This window comes from Arachis ipaensis, chromosome B3 (assembly GCF_059453495.1).
Source record: "Arachis ipaensis isolate K30076 ecotype BB chromosome B3, ASM5945349v1, whole genome shotgun sequence".
NCBI lineage: Eukaryota > Viridiplantae > Streptophyta > Magnoliopsida > Fabales > Fabaceae > Arachis > Arachis ipaensis.
Window position 1 is genome coordinate 86,009,959 of NC_142438.1, and position 6,348 is coordinate 86,016,306.

General features: G+C 37.8%; 1 non-coding gene across 1 annotated transcript; it reads right to left on the reverse strand.

Moving 5' to 3' along the window:
• Positions 1-1,707: 1,707 nt before the first annotated feature.
• On the reverse strand, positions 1,708-1,815 carry LOC148571432 (small nucleolar RNA R71). Its single transcript, XR_015908156.1, has one exon. It is a non-coding gene; the product is annotated as a small nucleolar RNA R71 (small nucleolar RNA).
• Between the last annotated feature and the right edge of the window lie 4,533 nt (positions 1,816-6,348).

The following is a 6,348-nucleotide window of genomic DNA, read 5'->3' on the forward strand; positions in this document are numbered from 1 at the left end:
CTTAAGCATTAAAGAATTCTAAGTTTGGTGTCTTGCATGTTTTCTTTGCATTAAAAATTTTTCAAAATTGTGTCTATGATGTTCATCTTGACATTCATAGTGTTCTTGGTGTTCATCTTGACATTCATAGCATTCTTGCATGCATTCATTGTTTTGATCTAAAAATTTCATGCATTGCCTCATTTTTCTTGTTTTTCTCTTGCATCATAAAAATTCAAAAATCAAAAAAAAAAAAATATCTTTCCCTTTTTCTCTCATCAAATTTGAAAATTTGAGTTGACTTTTTCAAAAATTTTTGAAATCAAATTGTTTCTCATGAGTCAAATCAAATTTTCAATTTGAAAATCTTATCTTTTTTTAAAATCTTTTTCAAAAATCATACCTTTTTCATTATTTTCGAAAAATTCAAAAAAATCATTTTCAAAATATTTTTCAAAAATCTTTTTCTTATCTTTATCAAAATTTTCGAAAATAATATTAACAATTAATGTTTTGATTCAAAAATTTCAAGTTTGTTACTTGCTTGTTAAGAAAGATTCAAACTTTAAGTTCTAGAATCATATCTTGTGATTTCTTATGAATCAAGTCATTAATTGTGATTTTAAAAAAATCAAATCTTTTTCAAAACTAATTTCAATCATATCTTTTCAAAAATATCTTCTCATCTTATCTTTTTCAAAAATATCTTTTCAAAATATCTTTCCTAACCTCCTAACTTCTTATCTTTTCAAAATTTGTTTCAACTAACTAACTAACTTTTTGCTTGTTTCTTAACTTTTTCAAAACTACCTAACTAACTCTCTCTCTCTAATTTTCGAAAATATCTTCCCTCTTTTTCAAAAATTTCCTTTTAATTAACTAATTATTCTTATTTTTATTTTTAATTTTAAAAAAAAAATTTTTTTTGAAAAAAAAATACTAACAATTTTCAAAAACCATTTTTCAAAAATCAGTAACTCCTTTTCAAAAATAATTTTCGAAAATTTCCTCCTTCTCTCTCATCTTATTCTATTTATTCATCTACTAACATCTCTTCCTCACATCATCACCAAATTCGAACCCCCTCCTCTATCTGTGTTCGAATTTCTTCTTCTTTTCTTCTACTAACAATAAGGAACCTCTTTACTGTGACATAGAGGATTCCTCTTCTTTTCTTTTTCTCTCCTCTTTCTTATGAGCAGGGACAGAGAAAAAGGCATTCTTGTTGAAGCTGATCCAGAACCTGAAAGGACTCTGAAGAGAAAATTAAGAGAAGCTAAATTACAACAATCCAGAGACAACTTGATTGAAAATTTCGAACAAGTAAAGGAGATGGCAGCCGAACCCAACAACAATGCAAGGAGAATGCTTGGTGACTTTACTGCACCTAATTCTAATTTACATGGAAGAAGCATCTCCATTCCTGCCATTGGAGCAAATAACTTTGAGCTGAAACCTCAATTAGTTTTTCTGATGCAGCAGAACTGCAAGTTTCATGGACTTCCATCTGAAGATCCTTTTCAGTTCTTAACTGAATTCTTGCAGATATGTGATACTGTTAAGACTAATGGAGTAGATCCTGAAGTCTACAGGCTCATGCTTTTCCCTTTTTCTGTAAGAGACAGAGCTAGATTATGGTTGGATTCTCAACCCAAAGACAGCCTGAACTCTTGGGATAAGCTGGTCACGGCTTTCTTAGCCAAGTACTTTCCTCCTCAAAAGCTGAGCAAGCTTAGAGCTGATGTTCAAACCTTCAGACAGAAAGAAGGTGAATCCCTCTATGAAGCTTGGGAAAGATACAAACAGTTGACCAAAAAGTGTCCTTCTGACATGCTTTCAGAATGGACCATCCTGGATATATTCTATGATGGTTTATCTGAGCTATCAAAGATGTCACTGGACACTTCTGCAGATGGATCCATTCACCTAAAGAAAATGCCTGCAGAAGCTCAAGAACTCATTGACATGGTTGCTAATAACCAGTTCATGTACACTTCTGAGAGGAATCCTGTGAATAATGGGACGCCTATGAAGAAGGGAGTTCTTGAAGTTGATACACTGAATGCCATATTGGCTCAGAATAAAATATTGACTCAGCAAGTCAATATGATCTCTCAGAGTCTGCATGGAATGCAAGCTGCATCCAACAGTACTCAAGAGGCTTCTTATGAAGAAGAAGCTTATGATCCTGAAAACCCTGCAATAGCAGAGGTAAATTACTTAGGTGAACCTTATGGAAACACCTATAACTCATCATGGAGAAATCATCCAAATTTCTCATGGAAGAATCAAAAGCCCCAACAAGGCTTTAATAATGGTGGAAGAAACAGGTTTAACAATAATAAACCTTATCCATCATCCACTCAGCAACAGACAGAGAACTCTAAATAAAATACTTCTAATTTAACAAACTTAGTCTCTGATCTGTCTAAGGCCACTGTAAGTTTCATGAATGAAACAAGATCTTCCATTAGAAATCTGGAAGCACAAGTGGGCCAGCTGAGTAAAAGGATCACTGAAATCCCTCCCACTACTCTCCCAAGCAATACAGAAGAGAACCCAAAAGGAGAGTGCAATGCCATTGACATAAGCACCATGGCCGAACCTGTGAGGAGAGGAGAGGACGTGAATCCCAAGGAGGAAGACCTCCTGGGACGTCCAGTGATCAATAAGGAGCTTCCCTCTGAGGAACCAAAGGACTCTGAGGCTCATCTAGAGACCATAGAGATTCCATGGAACCTCCTTATGCCCTTCCTGAGCTCTGATGAGTATTCCTCTTCTGAAGAGAATGAGGATGTTACTGAAGAGCAAACTGCCAAGTTTCTTGGTGCAATCATGAAGCTGAATGCCAAATTATTTAGCATTGATACTTGGGACGTTGAACCTCCCTTGTTCATCAATGAACTAAGTGATCTGGATCAACTGACATTGCCTCAGAAGAGACAGGATCCTGGAAAGTTCATAATACCTTGTACCATAGGCACCATGATCTTTAAGGCTCTGTGTGACCTTGGTTCAGGAATAAACCTCATGCCCCTCTCTGTAATAGAGAAACTGGGAATCTATGGGGTGCAAGCTGCTAAAATCTCATTAGAGATGGCAGACAGTTCAAGAAAATAGGCTTATGGACAAGTAGAGGACGTGTTAGTAAAGGTTGAAGGCCTTTACATCCCTACTGATTTCATAGTCCTGGATACTGGAAAGGAAGAGGATGAATCCATCATCCTAGGAAGACCTTTCCTGGCCACAGCAAGAGCTGTGATTGATGTTGACAGAGGTGAAATAGTCCTTCAATGGAATGAGGACTCCCTTGTGTTTAAAACTCAAGGATCTCCCTCTGCAACCATGGGGAGGAAGCAGAAAAAGCTTCTCTCAAAGCAGAGTCAACCAGAGCCCCCACAGTCAAACTCTAAGTTTGGTGTTGGAGAGTTTCAACAATGCTCTGAACATCTGTGAGGCTCCATGAGAGCCCACTGTCAAGCTATTGACATTAAAGAAGCACTTGTTGGGAGGCAACCCAATTTTTATTTATCTAACTATATTTTTCTTAGTTATATGTATTTATAGGTTCATGATCATGTGGAGTCACAAAATAAACAAAAAAATCAAAAACAGAATCAAAAACAGTAGAAGAAAAATCACACCCTGGAGGAGCATCTGTCTGGCATTCAAACACCAGAACAGAGCATGGTTCTGGCGCTGAACGCCCAGAACAAGCATGGTTCTGGCGTTCAACGCCAGAAATGGCAGCAAATGGGCGTTGAACGCCCAAAATGGGCACCAACCTGGCGCTGAACGCCCAGAGTTGTGTGCAAGGGCATTTTACATGCCTAATTTGGTGCAGGGATGTAAATGCCTTGACACCTCAGGATCTGTGGACCCCACAGGATCATCTCAGGATCTGTGGACCCCACAGGATCCCCACCTACCTCATCATCTCTCTTTCCATTCATGATCATCCCTTCTGTTTTCCATTCACCACTCACATCCATACACCCACTACCTTCAAAATTCAACATCTCTCTCCCACCCAATCCCACCCATATGGCCGAATACACACTCCCATCCATCTCCTCCATATCTTCTTCATTCTTTCTTCTTTTGCTCGAGGGCGAGCAACATTCTAAGTTTGGTGTGGTAAAAGCATAGCTTTTTTGTTTTTTCCATAACCATTGATGGCACCTAAGGCCAGAGAAACCTCTAGAAAGAGGAAAGGCAAGACAACAGCTTCCATCAAGGGTCTATAGCTCAGTGGTAGAACATTTGACTGCAATTCAAGAAATCCCTGAGATACCTCAGGGGATACATTTTCTTCCACACAATTATTGGAAGCAACTAAGGGTGGAACATCAAGAGCACTCCATCATCCTTCATGAAATCAGAGAAGATCTAAAAGCAATGAAGGAGGAGCAACAAAGGCAAGGAAGAGACATAGAAGAGCTCAAGGACATCATTGGTTCCTCAAGAAGGAAACGCCACCATCACTAAGGTGGATTCATTCCTTGCTCTTATTTCTTCTGTCTTTCGTTTTCTATGATATGTGCTTATCTATGTTTGTGTCTTCACTACATGATCATTAGTAGTTAGTAACTTTGTCTTAAAGTTATAAATGTCCTATGAATCCATCACCTCTCTTAAATGAAAAATGTTATAATTCAAAAGAACAAGAAGTACATGAGTTTTGAATTTATCCTTGAACTTAGCTTAATTATATTGATGTGGTGGCAATGCTTCTTGTTTTCTGAATGAATGCTTGAACAGTGCATATGTCTTTTGAAGTTGTTGTTTAAGAATGTTAAATATGTTGGCTCTTGAAAGAATGATGACTAGGAGACATGTTATTTGATAATCTGAAAAATCATAAAAATGATTCTTGAAGCAAGAAAAAGCAGCAAAGAACAAAGCTTGCAGAAAAAAAAAAGGGGCGAAAAAAAATAAAAAAAAAAATAGAAAGAAAAAGAAAAAGCAAGCAGAAAAAGCCAATAACCCTTAAAACCAAAAGGCAAGGGCAAATAAAAAGGATCCCAAGGCTTTGAGCATCAGTGGATAGGAGGGCCTAAAGGAATAAAATCCTGGTCTAAGCGGCTAAACCAAGCTGTCCCTAATCATGTGCTTGTGGCGTGTAGGTGTCAAGTGAAAACTTGAGACTGAGCGGTTAAAGTCAAGGTCCAAAGCAAAAAAAGAGTGTGCTTAAGAACCCTGGACACCTCTAATTGGGGACTTTAGCAAAGCTGAGTCACAATCTGAAAAGGTTCACCCAATTATGTGTCTGTGGCATTTATGTATCCGGTGGTAATACTGGAAAACAAAGTGCTTAGGGCCATGGCCAAGACTCATAAAGAAGCTGTGTTCAAGAATCATCATACTGAACTAGGAGAGTCAATAACACGATTCGAAATCTAAAGTTCCTATAGATGCCAATCATTCTGAACCTCAATGGATAATGTGAGATGCCAAAACTATTCAAGAGGCAAAAAGCTATAAGTCCCGCTCATATGATTGAAGCTCTGTTTCATTGATAGTTCGGAATTTATAGTATATTCTCTTCTTTTTATCCTATTTGATTTTTAGTTGCTCGGGGACAATCAACAATTTAAGTTTGGTGTTGTGATGAGCGGATAATTTATACGCTTTTTGACATTGTTTTTAGTATATTTTTAGTAGGATCTAGTTACTTTTAGGGATGTTTTCATTAGTTTTTATGTTAAATTCACATTTCTGGACTTTACTATGAGTTTGTGTGTTTTTCTGTGATTTCAGGTATTTTCTGGCTGAAATTGAGGGACTTGAGCAAAAATCAGATTCAGAGGTTGAAAAAGGACTGCTGATGCTGTTGGATTCTGACCTCCCTGCACTCAAAGTGGATTTTCTGGAGCTACAGAACTTGAAATGGCGCGTTTTCAATTGCGTTGGAAAGTAGACATCCAGGGCTTTCCAGAAATATATAGTAGTCCATACTTTGGCCAAGAATAGACGACGTAAACTGGCGTTTAACGCCAGCTTTCTACCCAAATCTGGCGTCCAACGCCAGAAAAGGATCCAAAACCAGAGTTGAATGCCCAAATTGGCACAGAAGCTGGCGTTCAACTCCACAAATGGCCTCTGCACGTGCAACACTCAGGCTCAGCCCAAACACACACCAAGTGGGCCCAGGAAGTGGATTTATGCATCAATTACTTACTCATGTAAACCCTAGTAGCTAGTTTATTATAAATAGGAACTTTTACTATTGTGTTAGGCATCTTTGGTCTCAGTTTTATTCCATAGTTCATCTTAGGAGACTATTGATCACGTTTTAGGGGGCTGGCCATCTCGGCCATGCCTGGACCTTTCACTTATGTATTTTCAACGGTAGAGTTTCTACACTCC